Genomic DNA, 20,693 nt, shown 5'->3' with positions numbered 1-20,693 from the left:
TCATGGTGCAAAAGAAACAGAACAGCTGTAACTGAAACGGTGGCTCAAGTGACTCTTGTAAGACTTCTGGAGTGGAAGATTGTGACTTTTATCACTAGGGGTAAGGATTTTTAATTCTCTGTGTATCTGTACTTGTGGTAGAGTCATGGTTTACATCTGTGTGCAGCAGCTCTTGCAAGGGCTGTTCTTGAAATAAATCTTTGAGTTGGCAAATGAGGGAATAACAAGGAATGAGCAGGGTCATTGAGTGTTTGTTGCAGGGATCCTGTTAGACATACAGAAATACTTCAAGCTCAGTGATGGGGATACAGGTCTGCTGCAAACAGGTAATGAAATCTCTTCAGTTTGGATAGTTTGCTTTGCCTTGCATCTATGCGGCCTGTTCCTAAACCGCAGGCTACTTACTTATTTCTTCTAGGTCCTACCTGTGTTGCTCACTTCCGCTGGTGGGCAGGCTGACTCTAATGCAAACCTGAATGTCTTTGGTTCAGGGAAGACTGGAGCTGTGTGCTTCAGGAATCCCACACTATGTGAATCATTAAAGATGAAGCAATTTCTCAAGAAATACAGAACTTGAGCAATTCCCACATGTTTTATTTTTATATATATATATATATATATAGTAATCTACGTTCCTCTTTTTCTAAATATGGATCTACCTACTAGTTCTACAAACTCAGCCTTTAACCTCTGCCCCCAAAATAACCTGAGTTTGTTTGAAGCATGAGGAGTACATAGGAGGAAAATAATTTGACCCATGTTGTCTTTGATCCTTCTTGGATTTCCAGTCTTCACCCTGTGTAACATGCTGGCTGCCCCCGTCTTTGGGTACCTTGGTGACCGGTACGATAGGAAAATTGTTCTTGGAGCTGGCATTTTCTTCTGCTCTGGTGTCACATGAAGCAGTTCCTTCATCAGTGAATTGGTAAGTTGCTTTTGTAGTCCTATGAAAATAATCTGCTTATGTCTTGCAGGAGTCACTAGTCTTTATCTAATCACATTTGGAAAAGCTATCAATGAGCACTTGCTCCCCAAGCCTGGATTAAACGGACTTTGTGCAGGAAAGCTTAATGGGATGCTGGAGTCCAGCCTAGGCAATGGAGAAGCCACCCATTACTGTTGCGGTTGATGGGATCTTAGTTTTGTCCTGAATGTTGGTTGACCATGACCTTACAGTGTTGCAGCTTGTTCAGCAAGCTTGTGTTCTATTGACCATATCCGGTCATTCGCTCTGGGTGTTCGTCTAAGGAATCACTACAGTGCAGAAAGGAGAAAGGACAGCAGTGGGAAGCTGTCCCAGTGCTCTGGGAAGCAGGTGCGAGTGGAGGGAATGCAGATATGCAAAAGGCAGTTAATTCTTGTTTCCTCTGGTACATTTCATTCACTAAATTGCATCCCTCTAACAGCAAACTTTCTTTCTCGCACGGGCGATCTTGGACTGTGATGTGTCTTTTCCCTGCAGCATTACTGGATATTCTTTCTTTCACGAGGACTAGTTGGCATTGGCATGGCCAGTTATTCCCCAATAGCACCTACCATCATTACAGACCTATTTGAGGAACCAAAAGGACCACGATGCTATCTGTCTTCTACCTCTTCCTTCCAGTGCGAAGGTTGGTTTTCTTGCTAGTAACTGACCTGCCTTTTGAAATTCCATCTGACCACACCAGGCATTCAATATGCCCTGAGCCTTGATCAGATCTATTTTGATGTATGTCTGGATTGGCTCTTGCAAAAGGGTTTGTCCCTTGCTTAGCATGTTGAAATAGAGCTGGTTAGGCTTATTTCTGTAGTTACCTTGAAGAAAAATGAGCTTTTTTTCCCCTCAGCATTTTTTAGAGAGAATCTGAACTCCGAAAACCTGTGGGATTGGGATAAACGATTGAATCAACTCTGAAAGAAATATGTGCCTGGGGGTAGGTAATTTATTTCTGGCTTTTGGAAGGCAAAAGCTTTTGGATATTTGCTTACTTGACAAATTTGTCAAGAACCCCCCCCATTAAATCGTCCCAAGGAAGAACTGGCCCCTCCCTCTCCTCTTTCAGTTGAATTGACAGTGTCTGATGAAGAGGAGAAGGGTTTTTCTGTGCCTTGGACACATACTCTTTATTAGAGCAGGCAGCCAAGTCTGAGCCCAGAAAGCAGATTAAAGCTAAAGGAATTCCTGCAGGGTTTTATTCATGTGGCTAGGACAGAAAAGAGCCAATAATAAACTGCTTTATGGGTTGTCTGATCTGGGTTCTCTGTGCTCTCCTTAGCTGGCAAGATGTCATTTTGGGCAGCAAGAATTCCTTGGTGCCTACTGATTACTCCTTTTTGTTGCTTACAGTGGTCTTGGCTATGTCCTGGCAGCTGGCATGGCAGGTCTGTCGTGACTGGCAGTGGGCCTTCAGGGTGAGTTCCTCACTGTCACTCGGGCGGCTGAGCCATTCATTGTAAAATCAGGACCATCCCTGGGGTTGGGATTACTTATGCTCGTCATGTCAAAGGTGAACAGTGGAAAGACCTTCTACTGCCTGACTGGTCATGAACTTGGTGTTTTAGAGGACTTGGTCATGAGTTTGGTGTTTTCCCTTGTTCCTGCAGGACGAAGGAAAGATTTTAGCCTAGTTCTTGCAGAATGGAAGAGGCACAGGTTAAACTGTACAGCAGCCAGGGCAGGCGCTGATGTGCTTCTTACCTGAGGAGGCACTTGGATGCATCAAGACCTCCTGAAATAGAGGAATGTGAAGGTATCTTCTGTTCTTGTCACGTCATTGTGATGTTTCTCCACAGAGAACACCAAGTGCTTTGGAAGTACTCTGTCAGATCCTCCCAAGTTCTCTATAAAATTAACTAGCATGTACACGATGAGGGGGGAAGAATGTTTGCTGGAATAACAGTCTGAAGTTACGCAGGTAACACTGATGGCTGCATGATTGATTCTTGCATTTGTAGCTGGAATATTACTGTTCACTTTTCTTTCTTCACATGTTTTACTCCAGAATCAGAGGGAGCGATCGTGTATCTTTGTGATGCAGAGGGAGGTCTTTTTTCCTCTGAAGTCACCATACATCACCAAAGCCGCTCTTCTTTACAAAAATGACCTACAAACCGCAAGTTACATTCATTTCTGAGCATAGCTGCCATTCTCCAGTCCGTAATTCTAATGCTGAATTTGAAGTTCTGTAGGCTTTTCACTCCACGGGTACCCTTTCTGTAACCAGCCTTGCTTGTGTCTACAGATAACTCCTTGCCTGGGAGGTCTAGCACCGGTTCTTCTGCTTCTGCTGGTCCCTCACAGGACCCAGGGAAGGACAGCAGCACACAGAGCACTGAGCATCTCTGGCACAATACAAGCAGCAGCTGAGAAGCCAGGAGTACACAGAACTGCCAGGACTACTTAGTGTCACGATGTCATCTCACTTGCCAAGATTTTAGCAACCACGGTCCCCTCTGTCACGGAATGGACTCAGTTGGAGATCAATGTGATCAGACAAAAGCCATTTACTATAGAAAACTAACTCTTTATATACTATTGCTTAAAGTAGCTTACAATAACTTGGCACATTGTGATTGGATACATATCTTTAAGGCCCTTAACAACTAATGTATAATTGGTTAAGCACAGGTGTGAGAACCTGACCTTCAAAGCTTGCCCACAGTCCACAATTCAGCAACTCAGTAAATTCCAGCTCCTTCTTATCTTGCTTTCTCGCTCCCTTATTTGTGTCCTCCTTTGCTCTTGGATGACCCTGAATCCATGTCGAGCTCCACGTAGGCACTTGCTGATCTGGGTACGTGGCTGTTCTTTGCCAGAAAATCATCCACATCTCCCCCTTTTTCTTTTTGTACAAGCCAAACGCGCTTTGTAGCACTTATAATCGTTTGTTGGATACATTGAAAAATACACGGCAACAAACTCAAAATCGTTAAAATGACAATAAACACCATTAGTCCACCTTTTACTAGAGCAACCAGCCAACCTGTCAGTCCCCATTCACCTAATAAATTGTCCAGCCAATAGACTTGCCCATCCTCATACACCATGTGTAAGATCTGAGCATGTTTCCGTATTTCTTCAACAGATGCCAATCACAGGCTGCTGGGTCTGCCCTTTTTCTCCTGCATGGCTCTCTGATAAGAGGGGAGGCCATCCCTCACATCAAGGTCTGGCATGGCATGTGTCCCCATCGCTCCACGCCTGCTGGGTTGCAGCCAACCGCGGAGCTAAAGGTTCTTCTTGGTGGCAAACACAGAGGCCAACCCAGTCTTGCCCTTGACTGTGGCAGCAGGCATTTGGTCAACCACAGTTCTTGTACTTCGTTGTCAACGCAGAGTTTCACCTGCTTCATCCAGTAACAAGTTGCTACTGTGGCAAAGCACACACAGATTTACATTACCAGAGTAACTATTACAGGTTACAGCAGCATGTTGAAGATGCTGATGGCAGCGAGAAACCAGCCAAAGAATTTTCTGACCAGTGGAGTTCTCCCACCCTCTTAATTTGCTCCATTACCTGCTTTATAACACTACCATCGTATTAGAATCTTTCTAGCTTTTGCCTTAGCATTTTCTAGCAGCTGCTGCAAATTTGCATGCTCTGACATCTCTTTTACAAGTAATGAATCCACACAATACAAGGTATAGTTTCTCATTAGCAACTGGCTAGTAAATACAGGTGGTTTTGTACACAAAATCACAGCCTCTAATAACAGCTACGTTACAAGCACACATATTCGAGTTGTTACTTTTCAGCTGCCCTCAAGTGATGTCCTGCAATCATTCATTTTTCTCTTCCTCTATCTCATCCTGCTCGGGGTATTCACTGTCAGCTCCTATAGCTGAGGCATCGGGTTCCTCCACTTGTCTGTCCAGCTCATGGCAAGGCTTTGCAAACTTTGCAGGCAGCCACCATGGACCTGTAGGTAGGAGGACACAAACATGCCCCCTCTCCCAGGTCATCAGCTCTTGAGAAGGAGGCGGGTTAAAGTGATTCAAAGGCATTCTGATGGAAAAGGAATGAGGAGCAGCAGAGAATGTGAAGCTACAGCTGCCTGCCTGCTTAGCAGCAGCCATAAATACCTGCCGGCAACCACACTTTTGCATTAACCCTTTCTTGCCCGAAATGTTAATCTGCTACCCATTAAAAACTTTTACATGAACCCAACAAGAAAAAATACACAGAACACCGTCTGCCCTCAACACACACATACACACACAGGGGATCCCACAAGCAAGCTCCATACAATTACAATATTTGAAACACAAAATCCAGACAATCATTACTCCCACTACACTGTCCCATGTACAGAACCTGGCACAAGGACCCCGTGAAGACAATCAGAAACCAGCTCCAAGAAGCATCATCGCAGTGCGAGGTGGCAGGCTCACCTTTAGCGGGCGTCCCCGCAGAGGCTCTGCCTCCCCCCCATCGCATGAGCCTTGGGCTTCTGTACTGACCAAAACGCACACTCATTCCGACGCAGGTGGCCAGCCTACATCGGAAGAAGTGGTCAGCAATATCTATTAAGGTCTCCAAGGGTTGAGAGAAACATGGACATACTTATATTTGCCAACTTCTAGTACATGAGCATCACAGAGAGACTGTCAAATGAGTTGTATATAGGGTCCCAAGTCCACAGTCTGCCATGGTCCACCTGATATGTTGATATTTTCCCAGGGAATTAACAACTTCCCAGCTGACCAATTTCCTAATGACATAAAGGTTGCTGCTTCCATGGGTACGCTGGCTTGTCTGCACTGATATGACGTGTTCAAAAGGCTGTAAGAGTTAAGACTTAAAGGGACTCCTAATAATGGTGCATTAAATTGCTCTACATTTCCACACACCCAACAGTTTTTCACGTGCGTATAATTAACTACCTTTGCTAACAGATCTACATAAGCATTAGCCTTAAAAGCAGTATTACCTCTCTGAAACATAAGCATGAATATTGAAAGAAAGAATAGTCTATTTACACTCATGACTACATCTGGTTTTGTGCTTCCAAGCAAATCGCTTAGCACACCTTTGCTTAGTCCCCTCCCAGTGCTCAGGAGGAATCTGCCATATGTATGGCACCAGTAAGGGCTTTGAACATTCAAATTGAATAACGCGTATCTGCTGCTTCTGCTCCAATACCCGTCTCTGCAGCTCAAACTCTCCTTCAGAAATTCTAGGCGTGAAACCTGGCTCGTGCCTCGTCGTCATCCAGCCGATTCATTCGCCGGCAATGAGGGTGTTCCGGCTTCTTTTGGCAACGCTGGCTCCTTCCAAGGTTTCACTCACCGAGCTGGTACCCGCCGCGGGCCAGAGTCTGTGATTACACACATATATCCTCGACCGGTTAGTTTTACTTCCACAGGACCCTTCCAGGTACCCGTTTCCAGATCCTTATACTGGACCAGTATACCCTGAGTCTTATTCACATAACCTGACCCTAACGCTTGACCATGTATTACAGCAGGAGGGTCACTAGTCTCCTACCAATTGCAAAAAGTTCATAACATACACAGCTTTCTGTATTCTTGCTGCTGGGGTAAGCCCTTCTTCCCTCGTTTATTGTTTTTCTAACAATTGTTTCAAGGTCTGATGCGTACATCCAATAATAGCCTGACCTGTAGGAGAATGAGGAATACCAGTGATATGAGCAATGCCCCAATTATTTAAATTTTCAGACAGTGTTAAAGAAGCATAGCTAGGTGCGTTACCTGTTTGAAGCTGTAAAGGTACTCCCATAACTGCAAAACAGCCCTCCCTGGCCGCGCAAATGCATGATTACGTGGCGTGCGGTCTCACCAGCCAGAGGGGTAGCCCAAAGAAAGCGAGAAAAGGTGTCGATAATAACATGGACATACCTCAGTTTTCCAAAAGATGATACATGGGTTACATCCGTCTGTCAAAGTTGGAGAGGTTGGAGACCTTGAGGATTGACTCCAAGGCCTATACCTATTGTCTGGCCCTGACAATCAGGACAAGACTGTACAGTGCCTCGGGCATCTGTCAGGGACAAGCCAAACTGGCGAACTAACATCTTTGCCGATTGGTGAAAGAAGGCATGAGATGCTCGGGCTTGTTGAAAAGTATCTACCGGTGGTCTCGCCCATGCTGGAGCGACTAATATATCTGCTTTGTCATTACCATCACTGAGGCTCCCTGGGAGGCCCGAGTGACTGCGAATATGCGTAATAAAATATTTACAGTTACGATTATTTACAAGATGTAACAGAGTTTTCAACAAGGTCCATAACCTGCGATTAATAACTTCCTGTAAAATTGCCCTCTCTAGACGCTGAACAATTCCTACGACGTACAAAGAATCACAGACAATGTTAAGCGGAGTATCAGGCCATTGTTGAAATACCGCAACAACAGCACTTGGTTCTAATGTTTGTAAGGAATGTGTAGAGCGACCAGGTATTTTCTGTTTCTTCCAACCATCTTCTGTTTTCCAAACGTATCCGGCTATGTGATTATTTCTGCTAGCATCTGTAAAAACAGCTATACCTGAAACAGGTCTGTCGGAGTAAAAGGTAACATCTTCATATTGGTTCATATTGTCTCAGAGCCACTGTCTCTGGCCCATGTTCAGTCATGCCCGTTTATAGACAATTGGGTGGGTCCCTCTCACGCTACACAGAGCGTTTTGCATGCGCTGCCACTGAAAGCCTGCTCTCTTGCCTGATGCTGCCCTAAATGCGCTCCAGGCCACTGGGAAATGAGAAGGGCTGTATCACAGTGAGCTCCACTTAGTAAGAGGAAAGAGAATCACTAAGGAAGGGGAAAAAACCTTGGCTGATAGTGCAAGGAGCTGGGGAGCACAGTGGAGGAGCTTCATAGATATTAAATTGGTGCGAAGGGAATGTGTCTCTCCGCACACTGACGGGGGGAGAAGCAGCAGAACAGACATTTCTAGCTCTTCCAAAGGACAGGATGCTATGAGAAAAAAATTAAACTACAATGTAATAGTTCAGTGGGGTTTTCTGGAACATGCAGTTAGTTACTCACAGCTATTTATAGCACTATCATTTCAATATCCCTGAAGATGCATCGTCGGACTCTTTTCATTGCTGCTCTGATGAACAAACCCGTACTTGTTGTAACAAGTCACGCCACGGGAGATGCTCTTCTGCGCTCCCCACCCACACAACCCTGGGATTTGTTTTCATTTGAGAGCTTGTTAAACACAGCAGCCATCAAGTGAAGAAACCCATGTTCCAAGACACAAAGGAGTCACACCTATAAATCGTGAACTTTAGCAGTGGGAAAAGGCCATCCTCGCTTTGAGTTGGAACAGCCAGTAGCACAGTTTGTGGCTGCAAGGGGTTGGCTTTAAATCTGTGACACCCAGGGACTTACCTTGTTGTATCTATTTAGGCTGGGTGTTCAGTCTCCATCGTTCCTATACAGATGGGCCTAAGGGGAGGGTAGGAAAATAAAATGCAGTAGACAGTGGCTGAAGTAGATACTCAAATAGCAGTTAATCCTGTGGTAGGGTGCAAGGGCCCGCATCTCATCCCATAGAATCAGAGACTCAACTAGACTGGAAAAGACCTTTAAGATCATCAAGTCCAGCCTATGGCTGTTTGTGTGGCTGTAGCAGCAGTTAACCCACAGCAGTGTGTGTCACCTTGACAGGTAGCCCCAAGGTAGCTGCAGCAGGAACAGGAGACTCCTCTCTGCCCACCCTCACAGCAGCTCACTGTGACAGACGGGACCACTGCTCCCCTGAGCACCTGATGCATTCCCTGAGGCCGGTGTCTCGCAGTTGTGGGGCAGCCCAAGGTGAGGCTCACCTCATCCCTGACAGGATCAGGACTGTTGGCCTTCAGAGGCATCACATTCATGACAAGATTGGCACCCCCATTCCCTGTAGTGGCAGCATCTCACTGGCCTTGGGAAAGGGCTCTTACTGTTTGTGCATGTTTGCACTTTTTCAGCCTGCTTGAGAAAGTCTTCTGTTAAGGGAATAAAAAGCTTAGCATGAAACTTCTGGGTTATAGAGCCATGTATTTTTAAATTGTAATATATTAGAAAACACATGTGTATTTTCATGTGTTAACAGGAATGTTGTGGAGACTTGTTATTCCAAGTCAGAGGTTTTTGGAAATACTTATGCCAGACAGAGACAGCTGAATACTTCGTAATTAGCCACTCACATTGTGGGTCAGTCTTATTGCCCCTGAATAACAACTTCCTTTCTCTTCCTCCTTGTAGTTTTGCCTGAATTAACTCAAAACCAGAATTTATGCCCCCACATCAAGAAAGTTCTGAATTTCTACTTTATCTTGTTGCTTTGTAAAGTATTTTAGCAGCACTGGCAGTAGCTGGGCAGGGATTTGGAAGCCGTTTCCTAAGACAGAGCTGCTTGCTCCAAGGGTGCAAGTTTTTCCCTAAATAGACTTTCTAACCTTTTAAAGACATAATTAAAATAAAGCTCTTCCTCCTTTCATTCCCTCACCATGCCTGGAGTGCATTTTGTGATCTCGAGGAGCAAGGAAGCTCAACTGTCCAAAGAGAGGTACTTAAGAAGTGTCTTTAGCAGCAGTGTTGTTGAGGAAACATCTCCCGTGTGGCTCCCCACTCCTTGCAGTCCTGCTGCTTCTGCTTTAGGGTTGATGAACATTTCCTCTAAAGGAAAGAAAATGTGCTCCTGCCATTGAACCGTGCAGAAGCTCCTCCATTTGTGCACTCCCTACAGCACAGGAGCACTGCAGTGAGTTACCAGGCTTGTGCACGATGTCTGTCTGTCTGTAGCTCAGTGGGCCTAGGGGCCTGTTCAGTGTACAGGAACAAGAAGATGTCTCAGAAGGAGTCAATGCAGTCATGCTTTAATGTGTTTTTACATCCTTTTACGATTCACAAGGCCAGAATATAAGTACTTATACATTTTTAATAGGAAAGTAATATATTCCCCCAAAAGAAAAATAGATTTAATTATTTGTCATAAAAGTTGCCTGACAGTTGAAACTTCAAGCTTCTAAGCTAGAAAAGCTCAAATAGACAAATTATACTGAAATGTTCTTTAAAGACCAAGTGGCTGCTTTATTAAAATATTAAATTTACAATTTAAAAAGAAATATCCTGATTTATTATTCAATTATGATAATCTTATTGAAGTGACATGAAATTCATGACAGTGGGCTTTATTCTGTCCAAACCCTGTCCTCGGTTATCCTCAGAGGCAATCAGTTTTGCCATTACCTTTTTTGCCAAAACTTTTCCTTGTACCTAAAAACAATTTATCAGGCAATTAAAAACATTAAACCTAGATCCATATTCTACCTTTTCCTGATTTTCTGGCCACGCTACTCTCCTATCTACAACACATTGGCAGGCATCTGGGGACATTTTCACCATATTCAGGGATGGTAAAGAAGATACGATCACACCATGCCGCTCTGCATCACAGGTTCCAAAATGCTTCACAGTATGTACGAGGGAAGCATGCAGTTTACTTAAGAGATGTATGCTGGGGCATGCTACGGTTTCCTGGTCACCACATCACATCCAATAAACATGCCAAAATGTGACTACTGAAACGGGAGCAGTAACAGGATCATAATGAAATAACTCTCCTCTTCTTCCACGTACACCACGGAATGTAAAGGGTACCCACAAGTTACACCAAGCAACTCGTCTTGTTTCTCTGACACTGAGACTTTGCTTGTACACAGGAGGAACTGAGAAGCCAGGAATGAAAATCACATTGCTTACAAAACATCTAAAATGTGTTTTGGGACCCTCTCTTCTAGCATGAGACAGAGAACTCAACACAGCAGCTAAGCTAAGGTATTCGGCTCCTTGGTTTTGGTGAAAGAGGGCTGGTGGCAGAGCACTGGCACTGTGAATCTTTAGTGTCTGGAGTATCTTTTTTTCTTCCTTTCTTCCTCCACATATTTTGATTCTCACTTTTGCTTCCCCCCTTTGTGATCAAAAGAACTGAGTTAGTCCACTTCAACCAAACAGTGTTCTGTAATCATACTTTGTAGGAACTGCACACATTCCTCTGCATAGGGAATAAGCATTTGAAGTCAGAACAAATACAAGTATAATGCCTGGCCAGTAACACTCCCTGGGGTACTCTGCAGACAAAGGAGTGAATTAGTTATGTGAATAACCTAGAAGCTTTTTAGTGTTCGCTTCTGACGGCTGCCCCATATCCAAACTCATGGATTTTCGTGTTCAAGGGCTTATCTGTCCCACTGTCGGGTAACTGGCAGCCAGGTCTCTGTCTGACCCCTTTGGTGATGACCAGGGTTGGTTTTCTTTTAGTGTCCTGAAAGTGCAGAGAAATTCAATTCAGAAAATCTTTAGAACTGTGCATATTTAGGCATAAATTGTGCAAATAGCCAAACTATCCTGTATTAAACCCATCTCTCCTAACAGGTCAATCTCCCCAAAACACAGAGAAAGAGATAGTCATTACTTTGCTTGCAAAACTGACTAGTGAAGGCTAACAATCTGATATGGATGTAATGCTGAAGAGATAAACAATAAAGCAGTGAAAAGCACACAAGCGAAACAGCCTACAAGGCAAGACAAAACTGGATGCTGAGAAGACAGACACTGAGTAAAGTGCTCCCCATTGAGAGAAACTGGCTCTCCCCATCACTTTGAGGTGGGTTTCTCAGCTTATATCTGTGCTGCATATAGACAGGCTCTCAGGTGGTGAGATTTTCATGACAAGGGTAAAGTGACTACTTATAAAAGGACAAGTAAAACTTTCTTCTAAAATATAAACGAGATGAAATTAGGTCTTGTAGAAAGATGTTAGCAAAGAGTTGAACAACCTCCAAAGCAGTTCAGCTCTGCAATAGCTTTACAGACCTCAGAATTAAATCTCTATGAATTTTGATACCCAAATTTCTGTGACTGAGTTTTTAACAGAACACAGGTTACCTTTGGATAATTTATTAAAGGAAACAGACATTGAAATGTATGTGAAATATCTAAAAGTTAGACAACCAACCTACAGCTAGTGTCACTGTGATGGATGGGGTAGGTATCCATGGGAACATTCTCCATTGAAACGGCTGTCAACAAGAGAGACTTCCTGTGCTTTAGGCTGCAGCGACTTCCAACTTCCTCAGACACTGTCAGCAAAGCTAAAAAGCCAAAGAGAGTCAACGTAAGTTTTGCAGAGAGGCAACGCTGAAGGTAAGCAACATTCCACCCACTACCAACTCCTCCTGTGTGCATTGCAGTGCGGAGTGGTTGTGTCCCAGTGGTCGTCTTTGTTCTGATTCAAAGCAGGCCATTTAAAAAGAATGCTAATCCCCATCCAGTCACAATTACCTGACTTAAATACCTGCCCTCACAGGGTCACAGTTTCTGTTTGTAGATCACTAGGAACTGGCACACTGTAAGGCACACACTGCAAGGCTTAAATCAAGAAACCTTCAGCCTCCCTGAAGCGTTTCCATTGCTGCACAGCCGCTGCCCTGTGGGCAAAGCCTTCAGCCCCCCAAACGCTGTCTCTGATGCACCCCAGCCTGGCCCAGCCCCTCGTCCACCCCCAGTTACAAGTGTCCTTCACGCTGGTACAATTTTATCAACCTAAACCCGTAAGAATTCCCACAAGAATCCATTCATTTTCAGTCAGCACAAACTGAGAACAACGCTGGTTTGTCCGCTTTTACCTGCCAGGTAAGCCACGCTCTGGGTGTTCACCTCAAACCTGTCACAGTTCCTGTGCTTGTTAACCAGAGCTATGTGAGAAACTATGGACTAGGATATTGTTTATTAAGACTTATACTAAACCCAATGTAAAGGTCGGATAACAACGGATGTGAAATCTCTTAAGCAAGCACAACCGACGCCGCTTATCTCTTAAGCAAGCACAACCGACAGACGCCGCTTATCTCTTAAGCAAGCACAACAGACGCGGCTTACCTCTCAAGCAAGCACAACTGACGCCGCTTATCTCTTAAGCAAGTATAACCGACGGGGTCAACCATAGGACAAAGGAGGAAGACTTCTGAACCCCTAGCAACAGCTGGAACATGCGCAGAGTATCTCCACCACTCTATGAACACGGAAGTCAGGATGTATAAAAAGGGACAGTCTGATTTACTTGGTGCGGTAGTTGGCGGAGCGCAGACTCCCCTGCCATCCAGCGCTGTCTTTGCTCATATTCTACTTGCTACAATTAATAAAATTGTAATTGGAATTACGATCCATTGTGGTCTCAATTTATAACAATTTCTGGTGCCGTGACTCGGATAAGGAACGGTGGGCTTCTGTCCTCCGGGGAGGCGCCCCGCGGCAATCCGCGGCCCCGCGACCGACAGCCTACCTCGCCCTTACCGACGAACCTAAATTCTAGAATAATGAGCAAAGGAGAAACCGGTAAAAATCCCATGAAAATTCTGTGCACGGGAGTCCGGACGAAGACGCAGGACACGTAAGTATATTGCGAATTTTTTCGCGGGTTTACCGTTCGGGCGGGATTGGGTTTCCTGGATTATAATGAATGAGAGGTTCGACATACTGAACCAAGCGAGTGCGGACCCTTAAGTACTGCGTTTCCCATCTCCCGCGAGGGACTGGGCCAGGAACAAGGGGAGCGAGTGAGTGTGTGTTTGTGGATAATTCAGAAGATGGGGGCGAAGGGCAGCACGCCTTCGACTCCCATGAGAAGGGTACCCACTGTACCTAAGAATACCCCTCTGGCATATATCTTAGACAATTGGAGATATTTTCCTGGAACCCTAGGGAAAGATAAGCAGAAAATGATAGAATATTGTACTAAGATATGGGGAGGGAAGAAGATTTCTAAAAAATGTCTTTTGGCCGGTCTATGGGTCAGAAGAGGATTGGGTAAGGCAACAATTAAACCTCTGGGTTAATAATAAAAAAACCCCTTAACCCGGAAGAAAGTCAGTATGCAGAAGTGTGGCTAAAAAGACCGGGAGCTAGACTTTATCCACTGAATGAAGTAAAAACTAAACAAAAGAAAAAGAAGGAAGAGTTAGATGTAACCCTTCTAACCCCCCCTCCTTATATTCCTCCTCCTGCTCCCGCAGCCCCTCCAGAGGTCCCCAGAGCGCCCACTCCCCCACCAGAATCAGAACAAGGGTCTCCCCCTCCCCCTAGACACGTGACTAGAAGTCAAAAAGGGGCAGCTCAGATGTATCCTTTAAGGGAAATGCCCATGGGGGGGACCTCAACCTGTGATTGGATATATTTCTGTACCCCTAAGCTCGGCAGACCTACGAGATTTTAAAAGAACCGAGATGGGAAACCTAATTGAGGACCCACTCGGAGTGGCAGAAAGATTAGATCAATTTTTAGGACCAAACCTTTATACTTGGGATGAAATGCAATCTATCCTTGGTCAATTATTTACTACCGAGGAAAGAGGCATGATTAGACGAGCAGGAATGAGATTGTGGGATGTTCAATATGCTCAGGGACCTCAAGCAGATATTAAATGGCCACTCCAAAGACCTAATTGGGATAATCAGGATCCGGTGCATAGAACTCATATGCAGGACCTAAGAACTATAGTAATTCAGGGGATTAGAGAAGCAGTACCCCGTGGCCAGAATATCAATAAAGCATTTAATGAAATGCAGAAGAAAGATGAAAGCCCTACTGAGTGGCTGGAACGACTGAGGAAAGCCCTTCAGCTGTACTCCGGGGTAAATCCAGACGACCCTTTAGGGCAAGCGCTCCTCAAAACTCAGTTTGTGGCAAAATCGTGGGAGGATATCAGAAAGAAGATTGAAAAGTTAGAAGACTGGCAGAATAGAGGGTTAGATGAATTATTGAGGGAAGCTCAGAAAGTATATGTAAGGAGAGAGGAAGAGAGCAGCAAGCGACAAATAAAAATGATGGTAGCAGCGGTCAGAGAGGATCGTAAAGGACGGACAAATGAACACAGATCTGCTGAAACAAAACAGGGGAACGTAGTAGTAAAGAAGGAACAGAGATTTTGTTTTTATTGTGGAAAGAAGGGACATATAAAGAAGAATTGCAGAGAAAGGATCAGGGATGAGGAAATATTGAGAACGGAATAGGAGAGTCAGGGGCTCTATATCTTAGGGGACCGGAGTCATCATGAGCCCTTGATAAAATTAAAAATAGGTCCCCATAAACAAGAGTTCACCTTTTTAGTAGACACTGGGGCTGAAAAATCGACTATTAGACAAATACCCGAGGGATGCAAAATTTCCCCTGAAAAAGTACAAGTAATTGGGGCAAAAGGAGAACCCTTTAAAGTAAGTAAAACAAAAATGTAATATTCGAAACTGAAAATAAATTTGGAATGGGTGAACTCTTGCTCGTCCCTGAAGCAGAATTTAATCTGCTAGGGCGAGACTTAATTGTTGAATTACAATTAGAAATTAAAGTGAAAAATCAAGAACTAACAGTGTTTGCTTATAATGATAGAGACTTTATTCGACCCCTTTGTTGCGTTGCCTTTTGGTATAAAGTGTGTATTGTTGTTCTTACTTGCAATAATAATTTCTTTGTTCTTTTATTATATATGGAAATGTACAAAGTGGGGTAAAGAAAATTGCTAGACATATGCAATCACACAATATTGAATATAGAAAATATACTGATATAAGTAATATATGCACCTCAGATATACGAGTTAGGTGCAATGATTTAAATTGTAACTGTAATCCATTTGTTTGTTTTAGGTGTAAGGTATGCCAGGATAAATGGTGGACACACTGTGAATATGGATATCCTCCAATAGGAATTTGCACACAGTGTTGGAAAATCCAAAGAACTCTCACTGAGTGGAAATTAAAACAATTAGAGTCTAGACAAGAAATTATTCGGGAATCCTATGAGTGGTGGGAAATTTTTGCTAATATTATTGTTACCACCCCAACGAACCAGTCCCCTTTATAGCTGAAATTTTGGCTATAAAGTGCAGAAGGGAAGTACTAACTGTGTCTTGCTTTGCCCCATTAGTTAAAGCGGCAAAGTGGGAAGCCTATGTAAACAGGCAGAAAGCCCGAAGCAGCTGTTCTCCTGAAGAATTCCCTTGCTGCCGAGAAGATGGTACACCCCGTGGCTCAAAGCAACCGAGTCGACGGGCGAGGCAGAGGAGGAATAAATTGTGGAGAAAAGAACCAGAACAATGGGATGCAAAAGCAGCAATGGCCGAACTTCCCCGGGACTGGTAAAAACATACTTAAATTGGCAAAATTGACAAACACCCTTTTTCTTGGTATACCGTTAGTTTTACTATTGATAATAACCCAGGCAAAAGGGGGAAACCCGTATGAACCTTTTAAATGGACCCTTTATCGTTGGGAAGATCAAAAAGAAGTAAGAACTATGATTGTAATTGTGAGGTATTACCCTGTGAATGTTATGATAAATGTTGGGATTGTGGAAGAAGGTTTGCTTACAGTGCCAAGAATGAAAGTAGCTTCTAATAAACAATAATAGAATAAAAAGAAAAAGGGGGGATTGTGAGAAACTATGGACTAGGATATTGTTTATTAAGACTTATACTAAACCCAATGTAAAGGTCGGATAACAACGGATGTGAAATCTCTTAAGCAAGCACAACCGACGCCGCTTATCTCTTAAGCAAGCACAACCGACAGACGCCGCTTATCTCTTAAGCAAGCACAACAGACGCGGCTTATCTCTTAAGCAAGTATAACTGACGGGGTCAACCATAGGACAAAGGAGGAAGACTTCTGAACCCCTAGCAACAGCTGGAACATGCGCAGAGTATCTCCACCACTCTATGAACACGGAAGTCAGGATGTATAAAAAGGGACAGTCTGATTTACTTGGTGCGGTAGTTGGCGGAGCGCAGACTCCCCTGCCATCCAGCGCTGTCTTTGCTCATATTCTACTTGCTACAATTAATAAAATTGTAATTGGAATTACGATCCATTGTGGTCTCAATTTATAACAATTTCTGGTGCCGTGACTCGGATAAGGAACGGTGGGCTTCTGTCCTCCGGGGAGGCGCCCCGCGGCAATCCGCGGCCCCGCGACCGACAGCCTACCTCGCCCTTACCGACGAACCTAAATTCTAGAATAATGAGCAAAGGAGAAACCGGTAAAAATCCCATGAAAATTCTGTGCACGGGAGTCCGGACGAAGACGCAGGACACGTAAGTATATTGCGAATTTTTTCGCGGGTTTACCGTTCGGGCGGGATTGGGTTTCCTGGATTATAATGAATGAGAGGTTCGACATACTGAACCAAGCGAGTGCGGACCCTTAAGTACTGCGTTTCCCATCTCCCGCGAGGGACTGGGCCAGGAACAAGGGGAGCGAGTGAGTGTGTGTTTGTGGATAATTCAGAAGATGGGGGCGAAGGGCAGCACGCCTTCGACTCCCATGAGAAGGGTACCCACTGTACCTAAGAATACCCCTCTGGCATATATCTTAGACAATTGGAGATATTTTCCTGGAACCCTAGGGAAAGATAAGCAGAAAATGATAGAATATTGTACTAAGATATGGGGAGGGAAGAAGATTTCTAAAAAATGTCTTTTGGCCGGTCTATGGGTCAGAAGAGGATTGGGTAAGGCAACAATTAAACCTCTGGGTTAATAATAAAAAAACCCCTTAACCCGGAAGAAAGTCAGTATGCAGAAGTGTGGCTAAAAAGACCGGGAGCTAGACTTTATCCACTGAATGAAGTAAAAACTAAACAAAAGAAAAAGAAGGAAGAGTTAGATGTAACCCTTCTAACCCCCCCTCCTTATATTCCTCCTCCTGCTCCCGCAGCCCCTCCAGAGGTCCCCAGAGCGCCCACTCCCCCACCAGAATCAGAACAAGGGTCTCCCCCTCCCCCTAGACACGTGACTAGAAGTCAAAAAGGGGCAGCTCAGATGTATCCTTTAAGGGAAATGCCCATGGGGGGGACCTCAACCTGTGATTGGATATATTTCTGTACCCCTAAGCTCGGCAGACCTACGAGATTTTAAAAGAACCGAGATGGGAAACCTAATTGAGGACCCACTCGGAGTGGCAGAAAGATTAGATCAATTTTTAGGACCAAACCTTTATACTTGGGATGAAATGCAATCTATCCTTGGTCAATTATTTACTACCGAGGAAAGAGGCATGATTAGACGAGCAGGAATGAGATTGTGGGATGCTCAATATGCTCAGGGACCTCAAGCAGATATTAAATGGCCACTCCAAAGACCTAATTGGGATAATCAGGATCCGGTGCATAGAACTCATATGCAGGACCTAAGAACTATAGTAATTCAGGGGATTAGAGAAGCAGTACCCCGTGGCCAGAATATCAATAAAGCATTTAATGAAATGCAGAAGAAAGATGAAAGCCCTACTGAGTGGCTGGAACGACTGAGGAAAGCCCTTCAGCTGTACTCCGGGGTAAATCCAGACGACCCTTTAGGGCAAGCGCTCCTCAAAACTCAGTTTGTGGCAAAATCGTGGGAGGATATCAGAAAGAAGATTGAAAAGTTAGAAGACTGGCAGAATAGAGGGTTAGATGAATTATTGAGGGAAGCTCAGAAAGTATATGTAAGGAGAGAGGAAGAGAGCAGCAAGCGACAAATAAAAATGATGGTAGCAGCGGTCAGAGAGGATCGTAAAGGACGGACAAATGAACACAGATCTGCTGAAACAAAACAGGGGAACGTAGTAGTAAAGAAGGAACAGAGATTTTGTTTTTATTGTGGAAAGAAGGGACATATAAAGAAGAATTGCAGAGAAAGGATCAGGGATGAGGAAATATTGAGAACGGAATAGGAGAGTCAGGGGCTCTATATCTTAGGGGACCGGAGTCATCATGAGCCCTTGATAAAATTAAAAATAGGTCCCCATAAACAAGAGTTCACCTTTTTAGTAGACACTGGGGCTGAAAAATCGACTATTAGACAAATACCCGAGGGATGCAAAATTTCCCCTGAAAAAGTACAAGTAATTGGGGCAAAAGGAGAACCCTTTAAAGTAAGTAAAACAAAAATGTAATATTCGAAACTGAAAATAAATTTGGAATGGGTGAACTCTTGCTCGTCCCTGAAGCAGAATTTAATCTGCTAGGGCGAGACTTAATTGTTGAATTACAATTAGAAATTAAAGTGAAAAATCAAGAACTAACAGTGTTTGCTTATAATGATAGAGACTTTATTCGACCCCTTTGTTGCGTTGCCTTTTGGTATAAAGTGTGTATTGTTGTTCTTACTTGCAATAATAATTTCTTTGTTCTTTTATTATATATGGAAATGTACAAAGTGGGGTAAAGAAAATTGCTAGACATATGCAATCACACAATATTGAATATAGAAAATATACTGATATAAGTAATATATGCACCTCAGATATACGAGTTAGGTGCAATGATTTAAATTGTAACTGTAATCCATTTGTTTGTTTTAGGTGTAAGGTATGCCAGGATAAATGGTGGACACACTGTGAATATGGATATCCTCCAATAGGAATTTGCACACAGTGTTGGAAAATCCAAAGAACTCTCACTGAGTGGAAATTAAAACAATTAGAGTCTAGACAAGAAATTATTCGGGAATCCTATGAGTGGTGGGAAATTTTTGCTAATATTATTGTTACCACCCCAACGAACCAGTCCCCTTTATAGCTGAAATTTTGGCTATAAAGTGCAGAAGGGAAGTACTAACTGTGTCTTGCTTTGCCCCATTAGTTAAAGCGGCAAAGTGGGAAGCCTATGTAAACAGGCAGAAAGCCCGAAGCAGCTGTTCTCCTGAAGAATTCCCTTGCTGCCGAGAAGATGGTACACCCCGTGGCTCAAAGCAACCGAGTCGACGGGCGAGGCAGAGGAGGAATAAATTGTGGAGAAAAGAACCAGAACAATGGGATGCAAAAGCAGCAATGGCCGAACTTCCCCGGGACTGGTAAAAACATACTTAAATTGGCAAAATTGACAAACACCCTTTTTCTTGGTATACCGTTAGTTTTACTATTGATAATAACCCAGGCAAAAGGGGGAAACCCGTATGAACCTTTTAAATGGACCCTTTATCGTTGGGAAGATCAAAAAGAAGTAAGAACTATGATTGTAATTGTGAGGTATTACCCTGTGAATGTTATGATAAATGTTGGGATTGTGGAAGAAGGTTTGCTTACAGTGCCAAGAATGAAAGTAGCTTCTAATAAACAATAATAGAATAAAAAGAAAAAGGGGGGATTGTGAGAAACTATGGACTAGGATATTGTTTATTAAGACTTATACTAAACCCAATGTAAAGGTCGGATAACAACGGATGTGAAATCTCTTAAGCAAGCACAACCGACGCCGCTTATCTCTTAAGCAAGCACAACCGACAGACGCCGCTTATCTCTTAAGCAAGCACAACAGACGCGGCTTATCTCTTAAGCAAGTATAACTGACGGGGTCAACCATAGGACAAAGGAGGAAGACTTCTGAACCCCTAGCAACAGCTGGAACATGCGCAGAGTATCTCCACCACTCTATGAACACGGAAGTCAGGATGTATAAAAAGGGACAGTCTGATTTACTTGGTGCGGTAGTTGGCGGAGCGCAGACTCCCCTGCCATCCAGCGCTGTCTTTGCTCATATTCTACTTGCTACAATTAATAAAATTGTAATTGGAATTACGATCCATTGTGGTCTCAATTTATAACAGCTAGTAGTGTGTGTAAAACCCTCACAGTTCTTGCTACAGTGGTAGCAGAAGGGTGCCTGTACCCTAAGAAATGGGGTTAAAAACCGAATACTGTATTTAATGTTCAATGCATATTTACG

At 43.8% G+C, this 20,693-nt stretch overlaps 1 long non-coding RNA gene across 3 annotated transcripts; it reads left to right on the top strand.

Annotated features, from left to right (window-relative positions):
* Positions 1-12,897: 12,897 nt before the first annotated feature.
* Positions 12,898-20,459, top strand: LOC308232908. Of its 3 annotated transcripts, none has more exons than XR_013958904.1 (4): positions 12,898-13,388; positions 15,637-17,082; positions 19,331-19,489; positions 19,611-20,459. It is a non-coding gene; the product is annotated as an uncharacterized lncRNA (long non-coding RNA). The 3 variants fall into 3 exon arrangements; XR_013958905.1 differs by having other exon boundaries at positions 12,899-13,388; positions 15,637-15,795; positions 15,917-17,082; positions 19,331-20,459; XR_013958906.1 differs by having other exon boundaries at positions 12,901-13,388; positions 19,331-20,459.
* Positions 20,460-20,693: the final 234 nt, after the last annotated feature.

Source organism: Psittacula echo (assembly GCF_963264785.1).
Source record: "Psittacula echo genome assembly, chromosome: 1".
In the NCBI taxonomy this organism is placed as follows: Eukaryota; Metazoa; Chordata; class Aves; order Psittaciformes; family Psittacidae; genus Psittacula; species Psittacula echo.
This window is presented reverse-complemented; position numbering and strand designations above follow the sequence as displayed.